We start from the raw sequence: 22,290 nt of genomic DNA, 5'->3' as shown, positions 1-22,290 counted from the left end.
GTAAGCTGTTCCAGTCACTGATGGTTTGCGGAAAGAAAGAGTGCTGATGTTTTGGCTGTTTTGGTCGGATCCTCCCGAGCGCAGCCGTACGGCTGCGCTCGGGTGAATGTCAACGAGTAATTAGTCCTTATTGGTATTTATTTTGGGTGGCGTATTTTTTCTCCTTTTATTTCCGCGTCTCTTCTTCTTCTCTACTAATTTGTTGATATGTTGTTTATCACGACTGTATGTTTCCTTTTTGTTTCCTTTGTTTACGAATGCAGAGTATAGTATTTTTACGCCCTACTTACGCAATGCCAAATGGGCCTCTAAGGATTTCAAATAAATACTTAAATAAGCACAAGCGACGCCACGGGAGCCTCTTGTCAATTCTGAGAACGAAGGTTGTCGCTTTTTGGAGGATGCGACCCAGGAGACTATAACTGCGAATTTGGCAACGTCCCGCATTTCCATCGTGGGGGAGCGGGAGGGCGACACGAATAACTTAATGTTTAACAGTGACTTTCTCAAACACTGATAAAAAATTATAAATGCAATGTAGCTTCCATCTTTGAGGGAAGAGCGATGAAAAACAATCTCCTGTTGGAACTTTTTTCCTCTTTTATTACCATAACATCAATTAAATGCGTATGCGTATCAATTAAATGATACGCATAAAGCAGAAAAAAAGTTACACACAAAGCGGTGATGTTCCACATGAGGAATTTCCTGTTTTTCAGGGAACTGCGGGAGTAAAATATGCCTAAAAAGGAATCTTCACATGTTCTCGGGAAATTTTCTCGTTCCAACCGACTGGGTCACGTTGCTACACTGCTGAAAGGAGAAAGGGCTAAAAATATCGATTTTCGGGCCTAACTTGGGAAATTTTTCGTTATGAAATGTAACATCACTGCTAACCGCAAAACAGAAGCATTAGTAGAAGGTTAAGTTTATGCATGAAACCGTCGAGGCGCTTTGAACAATTCTCGATCCATGCTTAGAAGCATGGACAAACTGCAGGGACTTCCAGAGGCAATCTGGTAGAAATGATGCGTCCCGGATTCTCGCCTCGAGTGGATTAGACTCCGAAGATCCACCTTAGTTTGATCCGAATTATGTCCTTGCTCACATAGGCTTCATTCCTGAGGTGCCTCAGCCTAAGCGATGAAAAACGAAAAAGGACTCCTATGGTCCGCAATTTGGAACTGACCCAGGTATTCTGCTTCCGTCCGAATATTTTTCTACTCCCAATGGATGTATGAAACTCAGCCCAAGTGCTACGGATGGAGGCAGGCAATGGTTATCGTTCCACAGCATCCGCACAGTCACTTGAAGCTGACAGGTTTGGTCGATATTTGTGAGCACAGCTACAGGTGACACGGAGCAGCCTAGTTGCCGTACCTCCTCGCACCTAAACTCAGCATAACCGTAATCCAGGTATTTATCTATCAGTGATTCGACACCCGTTATTGACGACTCACCGACAGCTATTCGTGGTTGTTGGGCTGGGAGCACTGGGTAGATGCGCTTCGATGTTTGGCTATTTTCTTGCGTTCCGGATTCTGGTCTCTCGACGGCAGCGGATAAAGACCCATTTCTTCCTTTTTCGACGCTCGCTGGTTCGTATTTGGGTGCAATATCGGATGTCACTGTGGTGCTCGAGAGGTTGCCAACTGCGTCGCTCTGTGCGGTGAGATTTGGCCTGTTTTCCTCATTAGGCGTGGTAGCTCTGGTGTCGTTCTCTGTCGTTCTGCTATGGTCTTGCTTGATTGTTACTTCGAGTAGTCGTTCCAGAACCTGACTGAAGGTGTCCATAGTGTGAGAGAGCTTCTCGAGTGCGTCGCTCTGTGTTGCGAGGTTCCTAGCCAGCTGCTCCACACAAGCCTGTTCTTCCAAAACTCGGCAACACGATCGCACGGACATAGAGTCGTGTCTGAAGCTGGTCTGGCTGCCGCATTCTGAAGGAGAAGGCGACAAGGCGCAGTCCGACTGCAGAAGGGCGGACACGTCGGTGCAGAGGACAGAAGCCGAGCACATGGGGCAGAGAACTTTATGGTGTCTACATTCCTCATCGAAAGGGCGGATTATCTCCTTTGTAGTCACCACAGTCTGGCAACCATATGCTGAGTTCCAGCGCTTCAATTGCGTATAAGAAATATGCGAAGAAAAACAATATACGCTCTGTTCGAGATTATGCATTCAGCACTTTTTAAACACTGTGAACCCTGCACACGAGACGTTTAAAAGCATATCGATTACGCGACAAGGCCGGCATAAACTGAGTGCATATTGATCGTCGTAACCTAACACTTAATTGTAATAAATCAGCCAACCTTTAGTCACTGAATTTAGCCCGTCTACTTGTTTTGAAGACTTAGCGGTGGCCACATTAAAAAACTGTGCCATTTGGCAGAGTTGTAGCACACCGGTGTTAAAAGTTTATCGCTCCAAAATTTGCAATTAAATTCAAGCCAGTATGCATACAAAATGACAGGCCATGCTCTGCAAGAGTAAGGGGTTGCATACTAAATGACAGGCGTAATCCCGAGCAGATTCAACATATAATGCAACACCACCCCCTTTGCGGTTACTACGATTCATTACAAAATTCTTATAATTGTCAAAATGAAGTATGTCGCCCACATCATAATACCATGTCTCGCTCAACATTATTCTGTTATATGTAAAAGAAAATTGACTTAGGAGATAAAATATGTTATCATGCTCTGCGGGTGCGGAGCGTGCATTGATGTGCAGATTTGAAGTGTACGATGCAGAGGGAGAGGGAACTGCTTGAGGTAAGACGAAATGGTGATATTTATTTTTCAGTCGTTTGTTTTCTTAGGGTGATTGGCTATGAGGTGGTACCGAAAATATCTTAGCAGGATCGTCTTCTTGGGTAATGGGTAGAATCTCAGAACCATCGGACTGCCTTGCAAAAATTTTTCCGTTTTGTGTCCACACTGAATTCCATTTGTGTTCCTTTTTACGCCTTATTGCCATACTTAGAAGCTTCTTCCGACTGGGGCATAAGTGCTCATTTACATATATCGGATTGTCATTATAAAGTCCAATGTCACGGTTGGGGAAGCGATTAAAACAGATGCTTGGTCAAGTTGGTAACTCATTTTCACCGGAGCAGCGCGCACTAAGACACGGACACGAAGGGAGACACGACACACACAGCGCTCGTGTGTGTCGTGTCTCCCTTCGTGTCCGTGTCTTAGTGCGCGCTGCTCCGGTGAATATGGTGAAGCGAGCTTTCTTTCCTTTCTTTAGCATGATGTCACGTTTCACTCCAGACTTGAATTGTACAATTATACTAGTTTTGTCACTGTTTCGGATCGGAACCCGCTGGCAAACCTCGATATCGTCTGCAGAGATTGGTTCTTTGATGACATCACCAATTTTTGATACAATGGTAGTGATGTTTTCATCTCCTGTTTTTGAAACACCCTGGATCTCAATATTTGCATTCCTGGAGTATTTTTCAATGTGAACGAGCTGCTTTTCAAGGTAAGCATTGTTTTTTCAAGAGCCACACATCTCTCAAGATTTGCCTCCTTTTTAGCGGCAAGATTAGCATTCTTTGCTAATTGCGCATCGATTTTTTTCTTCAGTGATTCAATTTCTTCATAAGCAAACTCAACACTCGTTGTCATGCTTTTCTGCTTAGACCAGATCGCGCATTTCATTACGCAAGCCCCTTTCATAGGCCTCTCGGGTCGTTTTAAATTCCTGCCTGAGATCATCTTTGAGCTTCGCGTAGATTTCGTCTTTGATTTTGGCAATTTCTTTTGACATCTTTACACAGGAAAAACGGCCCTAGACACTTGGCAGCAGTGACGGTAGAGTATGAAAAAAGAATGCACCGTACAACATACACTGCACTAACCTGCGTAAAAACGGCAGAACAGCGTCACGTGATGAACCCAGGTCGTCTCCCCTACTGCCAAGTGAAGGCCGGCAGCATCGAACGCTTCTTTTTACAGCATGAGACAGGTGACGTCACGGCCTCTGATGTCGTTAGGAATGCGCTGCTGGTGGCAACGCTATCATCCGCTTGAGCGTCGTTCCGGTGGGTGTCGTTCCGATGGGCGTAGGCGCACGTGTAGTCAGCCGATCCTTCCGTAGCCACTCGTTGTGGTTTTGCAGAGTTTATAGTTTATGATTTATTGGGGTTTAACGTCCCAAAGCAACTCAGGCTATGAGAGACGCCGTAGTGAAGGGCTCCGGAATAAAGACCACCTGGGGTTCTTTAACGTGCACTGACATCGCACAGTACACGGGCCTCTAGAATTTCGCCTTCATCGAAATTCAGCCGCCGCGGCCGGGATCGAACCCGCGTCTTTCGGGACAGCCAATTAAAACCGGTTGAATTTTACTCGCACTGGTGGAGCAGAAGATAACGTGTGAACCACGTGATAACTTAGAGGGCAAAACACTTGTCATGAAAACCAGGCTGAAGAAGCCAGGAGGGATAGATGTGGTTATGAGATGAGATTTACAGACTCTCGCGAACTTTTATGGCTATTTCATTTACGAGACGTTCCGGTCGGCTAATCAAAAAGAAAACCAAACGCGCTTTAGTTTGAGAATTTTTTCACACGAGAAAAATATAGCTTTAAAATAAAAGATGTTTTTGGGGCTTAAGGGCCCAAAGGGAGTCAGGCTGTGACAGACACCGAGGCAGAGGGCTCCGGATCATTTCGACCAGCTGGGTTTCTTCAACGAGCAATGATACTGCAAAGTACATGGCTGTCATGCTGGCCGCCGAGGCTAGGAGCAAACCCCGGTTCCCCGGCTCAGTAATCAAGCGCCTTGACAACTAAGACACTGCGGCGTGGAAATAAGGAAAGAGATAAGTCAATGAGTAAAGCTTAGTTTTTTTCCTCAGCGTGTACTATAACCCATAGCTCATCCGTGTCGCTGCTCGAATGCCATGGTTGTAATTCACTCTGCAAAACTAAATGAATAGCCGGACACCAGCCGTTTCTGTACGAGCCCCAGCCCGACTCGGGTCCGCAGCTTTAAGCCCGAGCCCGGCCCGGGCCCGCAACTTCAGGCCGGGCCCGGCCCAGGCCCAGCAAAACAGATCATGTCCCGGCCCGGCCCGCGGGCCGGGTCGGGCCCGGGCTTTTGGGAAGCATGCCATGAGACGGCGTAGGCGTCTCACTGAGTGCTAGGCGCTCTTTATTTGGACATCGGGGTTTTTGAAATTATTAGTCCGGACAATTCACTTCGAACTGCCAAAACTTTACATAATTTCCACTTGACTTTACACTGCTGTGCAGGAAAGCACACTTTATTCACAGTTTTTTGTCTTGTTTTTTAAAACATTATTATATATCCATAGAAACACGGTATGATGAGCGAAATCTCGTGCAGTGGTCAGGGCAATTCTCTATACATGATTTTAGTTTCGATTCCTGGGCGCCGTCATGTTTGTTTTACTCGAGCGCCGACTACCGCCGACGCCATCGTGGGCTGATAATTTGCAGCCCGTGGGCTGCAGACGAAGCAGCATGTGATCTCTGGAAGTGTCATTCGCACGTTTTATTCCTTCCAAGCATAGAAATTGTGCGTGGGGTTTTGCCTCGTGTTCATCCACGTACGTGCCATGCTATTAGCGACTGCAACAACTAACCGGGAGCAGGCGGCCGTTCTTCGACGGAGCGATCAGCATCGGTGAGGCCATGCTCGCAGTTCACGCGTGTAGTTTCTGTCGCCGGTTGCCTGTAGAGCGAATGTGGTATGATGTTGCATGTTGGAAAAACGAAAGAAAAATGTGTTGAGACTCAAGATCTCGGAGAGCAATCGAATATCTAGTTTTTCAGGAAGCAGTTTCTTATGAACGCTTTCTCTGTCTGCTTGGCCACGGTGAGTGACAATGATGCAGAGCTTGCGACAGAGTACCCCGCTCACAAATTGAACATTACGGAAACAACATCGAGTACATGACCGAGACGAGTCCACGTCTGATCCGTGCATTGCTTGTTTGCGGAGAAACGCGCTATGAAATTGAAATTTGGTCACCCCTGTCGATCGTGCGCGGCGGACTGTTCGTACTACGAGCGATACAAGCCAGTTCACTGAAAGCAGTTAGCATTCTCGCCTACTCCGCTCCCGCCAGTACTCGCTGGTTTGCAAATACCAGAAAATGTGCAGTTATACTGTCTGATAGGTTGGTACGCTAATGGAACGCTACTAGCGCTTACCGACAGGCCGAATCGCCGGACTTGTGTTGAGAATTCCGATCTCAATCGGGTAGGGGCACTGCTCAGGTCATTGAGTTTGTTGTATATCTGGTACGGTTATGCATAGTGGACTTTTTTACGGTGCATTCGATTTGATTTCAGTCGAATAGTTTAGTATAATGCATGACAGTGTTTACCGTCACATGCATACCGTGCTTTTTTCTTCTTACGTTGCCGTAGCTGCATTTTTGCTCACTTTGCAGTTGGGTAAAATTTCGTGTCGCCGCTTCCATTCATGCCATGCTATGCAAATTAAATTAGTATTTTTGCACTTACGACGTTTTTTTTTTTTTTTTTTTCAGGTGGCGATGCCCTCACGCTCCCGACATTGGCGATCATGTGGGGTGGCAAAACCAAGTTGTGGGAAATTTGTGCTGTCCTTGCATCGTGTACTGTTGAATTAAAAGAGCTTTGCCAAGAACGTGAAAAAGCTTCTTCTCTTAAAATTATGCACAGAGTATAGTTTTGGCAAGCCAGGCTCTCCGCTTCGATCCGCGCCCGATATTAAGCACAAGCAGTGAGTTTTTTTCTGTATGCATTTCATTCGATGCGTAAGCTTGCTGTTGGCGCAGGTATTTTTTGTTCACCAACTATGTCCACTGCCAATGCAGCTCGAGACCGGTGAGAAAGCGGTGCAGAAATAGACATCGCAGACGCGCTGAGACCTTTCCTTCGCATAACATGCTGCGCGTACATACTGAGGGCGTTTTTTTTTTCCTACTTTGGATGACAAATGTCGCAACCGGAAATGAAACAATGATGTCTATAGGGCATTGACGTTCCGTACAACATTGCTGCTTTTGTTGTACAGACGCAAACACGCGCTTGACCGGTGGCTAAGCGGCCGCACGTTGCTACGCGCGCCGGATTAGACACTTTCAGTTGGACGTACGCAGTGAGCTTGCGTACGCAACGACACCGCGGGTAACGAATGCGCATGCGCAGAACGCAACGTATCTAGCTGCGCGTTCCGGACGTCCGCCCGCTATAAAGCATAGCGTAGCGTACGCAACGCGGGACGCTACGTGCTGCGTAGAACCAATCGCGGCGACCATGTCGCCCGCTTCGGACTGATTTTACCTCGCCGCTGCTTTCTTCAGCAGCGATGGCTCGCTCTAAACTGTGCTGTTAGCTTTTATTTTGTCTACTCTCACCCACGCGCCGAAATATTAGGGACAAATGCCCCTTGTTTTTCAGATAATGAGGTGATTTTTTACCTTTTAAGCCGAACTAACGTTGTGTACGTTTATCGTCATAGCAACCGCACCTGTCGAATAGTTTTTTTTAATCATGTGGCTACTTTTGCACTTCATTAAACATTTTTTCTTCCATTAAAAACAGTAATGTACTATTCAGTGTCCGAAACTGAAAAATGTTCAGCCGAGCGCTACTGCGCTTATAGTGTTTGTCACTAGATGGCGACACAACACAACGCGCTACGCGATTGCTCTGCGGCGGTACGGCCAACTATAAGTGTGACGGGGGTGTCCTTTACAGCGTACGGAACGTAATGAGCGTTGCGTACGCAATGACGCTACGTACGCAGCAACTAAAGGTATCGAACGGCAGCCCAGGGGAGGACGGCAACAGTGGGCTGCCGCGCAGCGCACATGTTTGAGAGTATTTCTCCCTCTCCTGCCCGCTCCTCGTAAAATGGTGAATAGCAACCGAACGCCGCGATGTAGCAAAAACAATGAAATTTTTAGCAGGTAGTCGGTTCCGGAGAGTGCTGGCTTTGCAGAAAAGCGTGACGAATGCTAGAGTTCCAATGAAATTTTTAACGACTAAATTAGGTGACATGTAATAGCAAAAACGATTGAAAACGAATCCTGAACGAGACGACTTGCTCTAATAAATTTTCGTACCCGACCGTTAGATCACTCAGATATGATGTCGTGTTGGAATTTTACGATAACGAAACGATTTTCATCTCCAGCGATAGCTAGTGTCGCTATTTGTATCTACCGCACGCGGATGCTGCCCGTGCGGATATTAAAGGGTCCACTCCGGCGCTTGCGAGTGTATATATATGCTTATCGGAAGGAATAATTTAGCAAATAATGCTTGCGGACTCTAGGGATTTGTTTTCCTCTGCAGTGCGCGAAATAAATCACTGAGAGCGATGAACGACTGCATATCCTCCAACTTGCCGCCCACTTACGTCTTCGCGGCTGTCGTGGCGTACCGCGGATTAAACTTCCTGTGATGCCGGCCAACTTTTTATTTTCCAATTTTCCATGACTACCCGGCTGTAGTTGTAGCGATCTGTAGGCTAAACTTTCGGAGTTAACATTTAACACCATTTATGTTAAGATAAAAAATTCATGAAGCAATTAAGGTTTCCTAGCTAATGAGTACATTACATGGTCGAAAGCAGGATATATGTGTGGCAAAACAAGGCTATAACAGCCTTTGCTGCAATATGCAAGTGCATCAAAATAATTGCGCCTTTTATAACGAAAGAAAACTCTGCCTTACAAAAAATGCTACTTGATCACTCAGAGTCCGAATTTTATGATTCACTGCAACACATAAAAACTGTTTTATTTCACATTAAATCTGCTCACAACAAAAGTGATGCGCAGAGGTCAGTAGATATAAACAACAGTCAAGATCCACTTAAAATTTCTTGAGGTGAAGTTTCTTCCACAAACACCACTGGCCTTCGGGCATTTGCACGATGTCCTCCTCACTCCAACATGCAAGTGCGTCTCACGAAATCAACTCCAGTGTCATCCGAAGCTGGTCTAGATGCACATAACCGTAACGTGTAAGGTCAAAGAGATTAAACGACCCTTCGGTATGATAAAAAGGCTCGTTCGATGATCCTGTGGGCCTTCGTATATATGTGCATAAAGGAGAGGGTTTATATTCGAGCTGCCGTTTTGTACATTCCATCGGGTGCACCACACTAAGCCTAAATCTGTGTAGGAATGGCCATTGAACTACGTCGTCCATGCTGCCCTCGTGTAGCTCCAACCCCAATTAAAGCAACAGAGCCTGGTCGTTTTTTCCTGAACACAACCGCAGGAGACACGCGGTAGCCACACAGGTACACTTGCTTGGTGTCATAGGCGGCGGATCCTAGCGCCACAGCTGTATCATGTAGCAGTTGAATGTTTCTGATAAAAAAAATTGCACAGTGATGCTCCGTTTTCAGTCTGACGAATGAGTCTGTTCAATTGGCCCAATGCCCTTCAGTTTGCCTTTTCGCTATCCTTAGCTTCATTGATGGCTGCAGCAAGCCGTGAATAGCAGTCGTGCCCCTGTGCCGTTGCCTTTTCAAATTCACCTTTTATTTCATCTTCTAATGATCTTATTCTGCTCGAGAGAGTGTCGGCTACCTCACTTCTAGCGATCAAGGATCCTTCTATTTGCTCTGGTGCGGTTATTTGGAGAAAGCTTCCGTTTAAAGTGTCGTGGCCTTCTCGGGCTCCCTCAGAGGGTTCCTGCTTTATAGCTTTCCTGACAGCGTTTACATCTTGCGAGATCTTGTTCAGTTGGTCGGCTCGTGCATTGCCATCGCTGAGCAACTGCTCCAGGAGTGCCCTCATTTCGCCTGTGTGCTGATCTAGGGCTTTGCTCACAGCCGTCAAAAGTGACTCGTCATGTTGCCCAGTCTGCCCTCCGTGTTCTGAAGGAGGACGAGCTGGGAGAACTGAACAGCCAGATCTGAGGTGCTCGCACACGTTGCGGGAAAGAACAGAGGCCGAACACTTTGGGCAGTGAACAGAGTGGTGTCCACAGTCGTGCTGGAAGTGTTCGGCGATGTCTGAAGCAGCCATTACAGCAGTGCAACCGTTCTCTTCATTCCAGCATCTGACCTGCATTCAAAGCGGTAAATGTTAGTTATTGAAATTTCTAAAGGTGCAAGCGAGAAGAATAATGAAACATCAAGATGGGATGGCCTTGTCATCGCCGGTATATGGCTTCGATTATTCAAATTAAAATATAAACAAAAACGTCTCCTCCGCGCTTGTATAGGGCAGGAGGAAGATGCCGAACTGAAAATGACTCAAGTTATATAAAAATGACTGAAGACAGGCGCAAAAAGAATTAATAAAAGATGTGCTCACAATCAGAATCTTGACTGGAAGAGAAGGAATCATAAGTGGAATTTTACCCCATTTCCTCTGCAACGCTCAAATTGATCGCCCCTAATTTTCATCCTAAAGAGTTACCGTAAGGGCACGACGCGGTTCCATTAATCTCTTCAGCAGCCTGAGGTCCTCTTTGCAGATCACTCCACAGATATGAAAGCGTCTATGTCATCTTTTTTTTTTTTAACACACAAGGCGTCATTTCAGCCAAGTCGAACAAACCTTCCTCACTGGTACCAGTGGTTGAGGAGTAGCAGTTCGAGTCACAGACTCGCATCTCGATCATTTTTTTATTTTCAGCGCAATTGCTTTTCGTTCTTCCAGGCACTACGTAATGGTAGTGGGATTGCATCACCACACAGTAGACCCATGAGGAAATGTTAGCAAAGTCATCACTGTTTCACTGCGTCATTGTTGTCTGTTGTTTGAATTACCCGCATGAGTCTGTGCTTGGTTTTGACGTCATGACCCTCTCGATCAATCCCGATTTTCTCGACATGCCATTGCCGATGGCCGGTTCTCCGCTGAATACGGCCCTTAATGCTTTCAAGTTAAAATTTGCCCTAAAAAGGCAGTTCTCAAGTGTGAACGCTTCAGAGACTGCATTTTTCAGGCTTGTGTTCAGGTTTTATGCTGTGCATTGGCAAGGAGTCCGATCGACGAGCCTTCAAATTTGGCATATTGCGCAACCTTGGAGCTACTGCTCTACTGAAAGTCGGGTTGAGCCGACTGAGTGCTAAATATTAGACAGCTTTAGCATGGCCTGTAGTCGGAGCCCGCACGCAGCCAATGCGCTTCCGCAAGTCGCTTTGACGGCGCCAGATGGCGCCAGGTACCAGGCAGCATTAAAGCCCCTAAAGAAACTAAAGTAGCGTCAATACGCCCTCCCTCTTCTCTATTCCTCACCCGCGCGCGGCCGAACGACTTTTGTTTTCTTTGTGATTTCATGTGACTGCGGTGGCCGCCTCTAGCCCGCTCCGAAGGAACTAACGCCCCTTTTCAATTGGTTGCGCTGAATTCCCGTATTTGCCGAGTTCTCTATGTCTCCGCATTAACCGTGCGTTCCGCTGCATAAATACATCGGTGACTTAGGAGAAACATTTGCATGCTTCACTGAATCGTTTAAAGGCAAAAATGAGCACGCATAGATGGATTGTTTTGGTGGAGCCGCGCGCATCGCGTCCGGGTGCGCCGAGCTTTATGCGGCGTGCCAAGTTTGATATCGAGGGTGGGGCATGCATTGAACGTGACCGTGAATCACGAGGCCGTAGAAGGAATTTGCGGTGATCTGTTTTGGTGAAGAGGAGTATGCAAACAGAACGACCGTCGCCGCCGGATCGCTGGACGTGCTACAACGGATGCACAGGTTTGACATCCGAAAAGACACCTGGAAGTAAAGGCATTCTAAATGCCCGTAGTTCAACCGATCTTCTAGTGGCTTTTGGTTTTGGTCTGCTGCAGTGTATCGCGGACCAGGTAAGACGCTTGAGGGAGTGCTCGAAATACGGTATGAAGGCCACGCTACGTGTACACTTATCTGTGCCTCCCCTGTTCTCCCGCGTGCATGAACTGTAACGATATAGACTCCCGCATAAAAATTTTCTTTGGAATAGTTACTTAGTAAGGAGAAAACCTACCTCACAAATAACCTTCGCCTGCCAGCAATGGGATAATAAAGTATACGTAAATGTTTCATCGGCATCAGTCATTTAGTGAGAAGCAAAACCTACCTGGCTTTTAACACATCTGTCCGATAATCTTCCACATTCGTATAGTCGCTATTAGAGCACTGCACGGGCCTTAATTATTCACGCGTCCCGAGCCCGTCAACCTTTTTCGTTACGCGCCCCAACCCGGCCATTTTTTCGATATAGGCCCGAACCCGGCCCGGCCCGCGAGGTAGACTTGCCCGGCTCAGGCTCGGAAACAGCCCGAGTACTAAATGCACATCGGCAAAGCCAAAGCCGTTTCTTATACTGATCTCATTAAAAAAAAAGAAGCGGCTACAAAGCTTTTAAAAATGGAGATAATGGAGGCGTCACTGTGGACAACGTTAACAAAAAAAAAAAAAAAACAACTGTTTTAGCATTAATAAAAGAGGTTATCACAGATTTGCTCGCATTCGTAGCCTCCTCCAAATTAGTTCGGCGTCAAGGGGAAGCGAGAACGTGGAAGTGCTGTTACAAAGTATGTGACAGGAAACGCACTACCCACTTACGATGGGCACTATCACGCATACCCACAGCTACTGGTCATATTTTGAGAGTAAACGCAAGCCAGCGCGCGCTGGCTGGTGTTTCCACCAACGGTGCTACGGTGCCTTGACGATGCATATCGGCGCGATAATTCTTTGTCTTTTTCTGTAATATATATATATATCTATATATATAATATACACGCACGCACGTGCGCACGCGCGCGCGCGACTGCAGAATGTAACGCGTGCGATTTACGATTTCAGAGCGCAGTTTGATCTGCGCTTATAGTACTCATGTATGTCTAACTGCGGCATGCGCTCAAATTTAAGGAACTTCACTCTACAGTTAGACGTGTGCCTCGCGTCACTTACACGCTTGCGTGCGTGCAATCACGATGCGCTCAACGCAAACGCCCTTATGTCGAGCTTACTGCGGCCATACGCTCGATCGCGAACAAACCACTGGACAGAGTAGCTTGAAAAAAAAAAAGGAAAACTCAGCACCTATTGAAAGCACGTCCCTTACTTCGCAAAGTCTGGTCGATGACGTTGCGTTAAAATTCGCCCGGCCAATTCTGTGTAGCCAAACCTTCCTCCGGCCCGCGTCGGTTTTCGATGATGGGATCGCGAAGAACCGCTTTCCACCGTCGTGACGGTTCCTGCACCCGAAGGCGCAGCAGCCCGTCACGCCGCACAGGTAGACGGCTTGAAGTTAGGTGACTGACACACGTTCCGAGCAAAACAAAAGCCGATGTTCTTCACAGCAAGCAACAGCGCAGTGCCCGCAACGACGCCTGCCGAACCTACGGTGCGCGGTTGGAGCGGACGATATGGCGTCTGCGGCCGCGAAAAGCGCGGGTTGAAAGGACTTTTGCGCGCGAAACCCTCGACCAATCGGAAGAGGCGACGGGCGCAGGAGAGGGAGAGGCGGCGCTCTGCAAAAGTTGTCATTACTTTAAAAATTTCCAAGGGCTTTAAAACTATCAACGCAACGGCGCCGTCTACATAGCTTGCACCGTCATCACATCCGGTGGACGTCGGTTTCTAGTCGGCCGTGCTGCCGAACCACCGTCAGCCCGCCTCTAGCTTACCGCTGCCTATGGTAGCTCGCATCGTGTTGGTTCTCGTCCATCTGTAGATTCAGTATGGTTTTTTGCGCCACCCTTTGCTGCTCCAACCGTAACGACATCTCCAGGTGAAACAAGAGGCCGATTAACACGAACTTCGTCTGCATTCATCAGGTAATCGTAGGCATGCAAGTGCGAGCTCTCCATCTTCGACTCAGTACGAATCTGCGCGAGCTGTGGCTGGCTCGCATTAAGCGCGATAATTTGGACCTCGATAACTGTAATCTCCTTGTCTGCGGAGCACACTTTGTGCAGGTAAGAGGCTTGTGTCGTCAACTAAATGTCAGCGAAACCATGGGAAGCAACGGTTGCACCCTGAAGTGAACGTTGCTGTTTTCATTGACCCCATCCGATTTGTCTGACAACACAAACCTAGACTGAGACCAGCGTCGCTGCATCCTAACTACAGCTCAAGGGAAGCCGGTTCGGATCGCCACGACCGCAGCGAGCAATGGCGGCAGAGAAAGCGGCGTGCCGAGGCCGAGCTTTTCGTCTCGTAGGCGCATCGCAGACAGGCTTCTGTAGAACTCGTAGAGTGCCTCCATTGATTAGAAGGCTTTCGTCCCTTCCAATTTCACAAAGCTGCAAAGAGTACATAATATCCCCCTGGGTCACTTCAGGGAACACACCAACGCCCATCGTCGCGTCGACTCCCGGTCGCTGCGGGTACGGCCCTATATCGTCGCTAATTTTCACTTTGTGTGCTAAGCGCACGCGCGCCGATGGAACAAATACAGAGAAGTAGCCTGCGCTGAATGGTTCTTTCCTCTGTGGGGCAGGCACCGCGCCCGAAAGATAAGAAAGTAATCCAAAGCGTCCGAGGAGTGGTCGGGCACCGCAGGGCGGAGAAAGCCGAATGGCCCAGCAGCATGGCCGCAAGCGCTTGATGGGGGCGGAAGTGACGACACGTGCAAGCTATGTCTACACAGCGAAAACTCGTCTCCTCATGCGGTGGACACTCGTCCGACGATAACAGGAGCTCGCATATCCTTTTCGAAATGAGTGATTGTATACGCACGACGTCGTGTTCGCCGACCGGAAGTTCGTACACGCACGACGTGATGCGCTTGCGCCATCTGACGAGAAAAACCAATATCAACTTTGTTTTTCCCACGGCCGGTCTCGAGGGGGGCGCGCGCCCCCCTCGAGTCCGGCCGTGGATTCTCCGTGATCGGATTCTCCGTGGATTCTCCGTGTACATATACAGCAAAATGTCACCAACGCAATTCAGATCAGACTGTCCCTGGTGCGGCGGTACACCTACACTCTATCACATTACCTGGGAGTGCGAAAGAAACATAGCATTCCACAATTATCAAACACCGAGTGAGGAGCAATGGGAGAGCTGTCTCTCCAGCAGCGAGCTCGAGGTCCAGAGGGCCTTGGTACAGCACGCTGTTGAAGCGGCACGACTCAGTGGAGCCCTGGACGACCAAGAAGTCTTCATCTCCGCGAATCTCTTGAAAGAGCAATAAAAGTTTTCTCTCTCTCTCTCTCTCCGTGATCGGCTCCGGCGGCGCGCCGCTGCTCTTTGCTCTATCGCGGGGGCCACGGTCCCACCGCTCCGTCCCAGCCTGTAAATGACACTCCACACACTGCAATTACGTAAAGTCCTTTAGCTCGCATTTGTGTTTTTTTTTACTTTTCTTTTTCCTAACTGCGGGCCCGAGAGGAAAGGCGGAGGGAGTGGTGAAAACTCGTCCGCTTCTACACAGCTCGTTTGAACTTGTTTGTTTACGTCAGTCTCTTTTACAAAATTGTCAGTCCAATGTTTCCAATGCTGCTACATCCTTGCTGCTTCCGGAGCAAAATGTGTCTGTGTGCGTGCGTGCGCGCGCGCCTGTACACACGCGCGTTCCAGAATAACAAAGCCGCTAATAATCGTTCTTGGCCGCCTAGACGCAGGCGCCTCGGGCGCGACCGCGAGCGCCTGCACCCCGCGCGCGAGCGCTGCTTCGTTTTAGAAGTTTCAATGATGGGCGAAATACGAAACAGAAAGAAAGCAAGCGCGCACTTATGCTGCCGCTACACATGTGTAGCGGCAGCTCCCAAAGGCGATGCGCGTCGATGGCAGGCTGGACTACGGAAAGGGACGCCGAGGGCGGCTGCAGCCGTTGGCAAGGGGTTCGAAGCTCCGCTGCGGGACAGGCGCACTATAACGAAGGTGGCGAGGGGGAAAACCACTTGCTTAGAAAAGCAGAAGGTGCACGAAGGTCTGCAGCACGGGGGCCGGCCAACCGGCACATATAGCTAGGTCGCTTGCCAAAAAGCGCTGCCGAATGCCGCGCGCTATCTAGCGGTGTACGACGGCTAAGGCGCTCCTCGAAGGAACCTAAAGACGGGAGGTGGCGGTGAGGGAAGGGGAATGGTTCAAACAACGTTATAACTTTAACTCTGACGTCTTGCACTCGTGAAAACCACTCAAGTTAGAAATTTCCGGACTTAAAAAAGTGCTCGTTCTCAACGCTGTATTTAGTCGCGAACAGTGTATTCGTTCTGACTCGGAAAATCCTGAACGCTTGCTTCGCGAAGTTCGCAAAGCTGTCATACTTCTCCCCTAAGCAGATCTCCATCACGGCAACGACGAAATGCCTATCATCCACGCTAAGCCATGGGCGAACTGGTCGAGGCCGTCGAGCATGGATGGGGGAGAGAAAAAAAAAAACGCAGCACGCGACTACGTGCGGCGAGAGCGAACGCCAATTTTCGTCGCTAGACGGCGCAAGCGACCCACGACGTGCGTGTACAAACCTCCGGTCGGTGAACACGACGTCGTGCGTATACAATCAATCTTTCTCGGAATACACCGTTTTGAAGCGAAAAGCTTCACTAGGCCAGTCAACACCGAGGCGAGCATGGGCCCCGTCGTGAGAAAAAGCCACAGGTGCGCTTGCGCGAACTGCGTGACGTCACAGGAGAGGCGCAGGTGGTCGGAGCCGCCGCTGCCGTGACTCTGCAACAACCGCGTGACGTCACAGGAGAGGCGCATGCCGCCGCGGTTCTGCCGGTTTAGCCATGCCATCGCCGAGGCTTTTCGCTTCTGATATCGGGGCTTAACCGAGCTAAGCCCCAGCCAATTTTTTTGCCTCCTTTATTTTTTTAATTTTCCCAGGCTCGGGCGTAGTCCTGCACCCACCCCATACAAAGAGAAAAGCCACACACACATTATGATCATCATCAGTAGACCAAGGAGGTTTCATCCTTACAGAACACTGACCGAGTGATCGGCTCGGTTCGTGTGTGTGCGTTTATGTGCGTGCGTACACGGATGGGCCACTTTCTCAATTGCTTTTATTTCTGTGCGTCTTCTTTTCTCCCTTTTCACTTTTCCTTCTCTTACCACTTGGGGACGCCAAAACGTTGCCTGCCCACTACAAGGCGACTATAATAGAATCATCGTTATTATCATCATCATACTCGCAGCCTTTTCCTGTTTTCCTGGATGACTTATTGGGGCCCACAGCATTGCTCTTTACCTGGCGGTAAATTGTATTACTCGTCGAATGAAAAACTCTCACAAGAAAATTGCCGTCGATTACGTTACTTCCTTATGCGAAATTTGAGCGCAGCTCATCAGCTATTTCAGCGTTTCGATAGAATGAGGCCAAGAATTGGAGCAAGACATGTATATAAAATAAAAACCTTATTTCTCACACATAATCTTCAAGAAAAACTCCAGTAACGATTCCTTTATATCACTACCGCCACGTAGCTTAAAGCACGATTGAGGTGTCCGTTGTTCCAAGAGGGCACTTATGCACCGTCCTTTCTTCTTTCACTCCCACCTTACTCCCTTCCCCTACGGCGTTGTTCAGGTGTCCACCGAGATATGCGAGACAGATACTGCGCCGTTTGCTTTGTTCAAAAACCAATTTAGCAATTATTATCCCTCTGCTTTCTAAGCTCCCGCTCCATTGGTTTCGCAGCTTAAAGTGCGCCTAAGGTGGCCACTGTTGATCACAGCGGACAACGGTGACGGCGACGCCGCGACACGCAGAAACGAGCGCCGAAGAGCTGCGCTCTAAAATCTAGTTCACTATACTAAAACCAAGGGTCAGTGCCATCTTCGCTTACCTCTCTTTCGGCGATATCGAAGGAGGATTCCTCCCAGTCGACGTCGATTTCCAGGTGCCAGCATCCGTCCAGAGGGCATATGATACTACCGGGAACGTCTGCGCACTGGTCGTAGCACGACCAGCACAACACGTGCATGCAGGGAAGCACTGACAGCGTCTTGGGAATCAGCCCACAGGCACTGCATACTTGATCTAAGGGTATCGGGGCGACGAACTTCAAGGGTTTCCGCTCTCGTCTGCCGCAGAATCCGACCAGCGTGTAAACGTAACTTTCCATAGCGATGCTTTCTGCGTCCGCTCAGTGCCGAGCGCTCAACGAGTCTGCCGTACCCGAGGCGGCCAGGACATGCCTTCTTAAGTGTTCCCTCTTCCTCCCTTCACTCTCGCTCTCCTTCACCCTCTACGTCACCTTTTTTTATGGTGACAGCAGTATTCCGGAAGAAAAGGAGGAAGGAAGGAGGGAAAGATTGAATATGCTGAAAAGGAGAAAGAGCTGGGCGCAAGGCATGAACACAAAAAACACCCTCTCAAGCAGAAGAACAGCAAAGGGATGGGGTAGAGGTAGCAAAAGAGGGCAAAAAAAAAGGTGCCTGAGGAGCAGGAGCCCGAGCGGGGATTGAGCAGGGGTGGCATAGAAAAAGGGACAAATGATGGGCGGGTACGGGGCGCGTGGATGTCAAAGAAAGTCTCCAAGCACGGCCTCGTCAAGAGTGAGGGGGAGGAAGAGATTAGTTACGGTGCGTCCTTGGTCAGTTTGGCGCTCACAGGGATTTGAGGGAAGTGGGGTTGTTCGCAGCAGTTTCTGGAGGGCACCACCTTCGCCTATGCTCGTCCATTGAAGGCCGACCGAGGCTTGCAAGGAAGACAGCTGGACCCTCTACCCCCTCTTTCCCCTGTCCCTTCTACTATCCCCTCACATCTTTCCTTTTACTTCTACACACTGCCTGCTATCCTTTATCTCGGCTGCCCCAGCTCAGGTGCTTCCAGCCCCGATAGCAGATGCGGGGGCAGCAAACATTCTTTTATCTTGCATATGCTCGCGGGCGCACAAAAGTATTGTTGCCGCTCGCTGTGAGTCATGGCTGGAATTCCGCGACGTTCAAAGAGTGGAGAAACTTGTCTCAGGGGCTGTCACAATAGTTCTCTGAACATCAACGGCCATGGAATGCCCATGGAATTCTACAGATTCCCTGGAAATGTCCTGCATTCTTGGGGGAAAAAAAATTAATATTTTAAAATTGTAATGTACAGTAATGGAAATATTGAAGGTAATGGTCCACCCTTTCTATATGTAGCTAAATCTTAAAAATTTGTCATCGCTCGTATCGAGCTGTTGACGATAGGAAAAACGTTAATACGGGGAAAAAAAATGCAAGCCTATCGATGGGAGATTGCTACAATGAAATCTTCCAGTATAGGAAAAAAAAATGCGGTCGTATTGTTTTCTATCCAAAAATGTTTTTGACCGGAATTGTAGGGTATGAAATGGATGAGAACGAGAAACGGCAGGCCTGGATAACTGCTGTGGACAGGGTGCAGTAAGCTTTTTCTGTTGCTAAAGATGTTTTGTATGTTGCACGCGTAATATTATTTCTGAGCAGTTTTTGCTGTAATTCACTAAGTATGCAGTGTTTAGTAAAGCTCGCTCTAAGGAAACTAATTTTTTTTGCCATTTCTTATTTTGGAGGCTGACAACAACAGCTAGCGGCGTTATGCAGACGCGTGTGAGGCAAGGTCAGTGATCGCCTCAATGTTTCGACTTGTAACGCCTGGCTCAATTTTCGAAGTTGCTTTTCATGTAAAAAATTTCTAAAAATAAAAGTAATCAAAATGTTTGCTTGCATATGAATGAGCGTTTGCATATGAGCAATGGATATGCAAATTAATTGTTTTCGGGATGAGCGTGCACTGTAATCGGCATTAAAATAAATATGCCAACCGCTTATCTCCGTTGCAGCGATTGACCAAACTAGAGCATTTTTTCTCTTAGCCGTATATAGCAAGCAGCTGGTAGGCGCATTTCGTGCGTGTTTTCGTTTTTCTCTCCAGCCTCGCGTGTCGCCTTAAAGCCACTTTATATTAAGTTAAAATAAAAATTATTTCCATTATTATTCAGCGAAACACGTAACAAAATCCTTATTATTTGGCCAACAAACCTGCATGCAGCGAACTGCTCAGCCACTCAACGAAATTAGGTATTTATTTATTTATTTATTAGTACCTCACAGGCCCCGAAGAGCATTGGGTGAGGGGGGCAAATCGAAAAAAAGGTATATACAGATGGAAAAAACCGTAATATCGGTACAAGAACGCGGTACAAGTCAAATACAAGACAGGAACACGAAATTTATACAAAACGGAGAAAATAACATCAGACACGAAAATAGAGGGAGGAAAAAAAGCGAAACACGAACATGAGAAAAAAAAGCAACCAGGGGTAACAGGAGTGGTAAATGGGAAAACAACGTTAAGAACAAATGAAACTGTTGTACATTTCGAACATCACTATGGCAATAAATGTATACATAGATGTTTTTTAAACTCACCAGGATCAATGAAAGAGATTATGTTGTCAGGAAGATCATTCCAGAGTTTTATTGCTCTAGGTAGTGCAGAGGAATTAAACGACAGGGTCTTCCCATATATCCGGTTGAAGCAGATTTAAATTGTGTAAGCGTTGTGAAGAGCGGAAAGGTGATGCCAGAGGTAACAACGAAGGACGGGTGTGAACATATTTATGGAACAAACACAGAAGTGAAAGTATCTTACGAAGAAGGCTGCGCCAAAAAAAAAGAAAGGTATTTACCTCGAATTACATGTCTTAAATGATCTCGTCATTTACTTGCGATACACATTTCGGCGTTACGGTACCGGCTTTTTCGTCAACAATCTGCTTCACGGAGTGGGCCTGATCCACTAGCAGTTCTTTTTTTCAAGTTTGCGCAGCGAAAAAAATAATTAACTGTCCACTATTTCTTTTAACCTACATCTAAGAGCGTACTGCTGCGACAGAAAGAAATGCGAATAGCGCGGTGCCTAGGCGCTCCGCTGTTGGAGTTTATTTTCGTCACGCTTATACTTGGCTCGCAACACAAATACGCTAGAGACATCCGTGATACAATAATGTACCACTCTAGCGTCTTTTTGTTACTACAGAGATAAAAACGCATTAAAGGTAAATTCCCACTACGCAGCGCGTGGGCGCCTTGCTGTTCGCGTTTCTTTCTCGCGCCCCTGTACATTTTACTAATCCTCTGAAGCTCGTCAGCGTTCAAGCACGAGGGGAAAAAGCCAACAAAACTCTTCACTGCACAAAGAGATTTGCAGGCTGGCCAACACGTGCAAAGTACGCGCAGAACTGGCTTTTTTTCAGGAGAAAGCACGCTGCTCGCGCAGCTACTCAATGGGAGGGGTGATCGGTTTGCCCGGTCAAAAATGCGGAGTCGGCCGGAGAGGGCGCATTTCACTGGCGTCCGCAGCGCCCCCCTGCGAAGCTGCGGGCGCTGCCATCTTGCATCTTTCTCTGCTCTACCATGCATCCATGTTTTGACCGACATAGTTCCCTCGGTCAACAGATTGTTTTCTATGTAAAAAACCTGAAATAGTAGATCACGTGTTTTTAGATTGTTGGGATGCGGTTTTTTTCTGGGATGTGCTTCAAAGAACATTAAAGAAAGATTTACCGCTACACCCGCATGGCATCAGGGTTCTTACAGGTAGGAAAACAGGACATCCCTTATGACACTATTATGCTCCTTGGCCTCCATAGTTCATGGAAAACAAGGACGCAATTCAACAATGCAGAAGTAGTTGTGAGATCTCCACGCGAGCATTTCATTGAAGGTGTCATACGTCTGAGGGAAGTGTATCAGGCACTACCTGATCATCCAACTTGGTTAAATGTGTTGGATGACTTGGTTGTACTGAAAAAATTTTAACCTGCCGTGTCAGTGAAAGTGTTGCTGACAAGTTTTACTTCTTTGTACCTTTTGTGAAAATGCAATAAAGAAAAAAATCTTTCTCTGCTCTACTTTCTTTTTCTTTTCCTTTAGTTTGTGAATAATCAAGCCACTTTTTTTTGTATTTATGTAAATTATCATGTCATCTTTTTTTCTTTTTTTTCGTGCTTGGCACCCTGATTGATATTCGTCAATAAAAGAAGCTCACCGAGGATTCATCATCCCTCTGTGCTCGTTGAGCCCTTCGGTTACAATGCTACCGTGCCCTACTTTATTTTTCTCATTGGGTTTCTGCACCAAATTCGAGTTTTGGCCACATGGGCCCTGTGCTTTTATTTTTTATTGGTTTAAGTCTGTTGATGCTACGCAGGTGCAGGCTATTTCTCATTCCCTTTTAATGTTGCCGTTACTTTCGATTTTAGCATGGAATGAGACTCCGACTAAGGCGCTGCCATCTTGCATATGCAGCACCGTCTGTGATCTGGGCAATATCGTTGCCGTGTTGGAATGTGGGATTACGTGCAGCTGTGCATTCGCATGTGGGTCAACTGCAGCTGTTCTCTTTCTAGCGTGCTTTAATGTCGGTGCTGCAGTG

The 22,290-nt window shown here is 47.7% G+C and overlaps 2 pseudogenes; one reads left to right on the top strand and one right to left on the bottom strand.

Annotated features, from left to right (window-relative positions):
- Nucleotides 1–8,948: 8,948 nt before the first annotated feature.
- LOC149329193 (TNF receptor-associated factor 5-like) overlaps nucleotides 8,949–22,290 on the bottom strand; it is a 38,590-nt pseudogene continuing 25,248 nt past the window's right edge.
- Nucleotides 11,485–14,160, top strand: LOC149329194 (uncharacterized; annotated as a pseudogene).

The sequence above is a fragment of the Amblyomma mixtum genome, chromosome 9, assembly GCF_055824585.1.
Source record: "Amblyomma mixtum isolate Tamu chromosome 9, ASM5582458v1, whole genome shotgun sequence".
Classification (NCBI taxonomy): domain Eukaryota; kingdom Metazoa; phylum Arthropoda; class Arachnida; order Ixodida; family Ixodidae; genus Amblyomma; species Amblyomma mixtum.
This window is presented reverse-complemented; position numbering and strand designations above follow the sequence as displayed.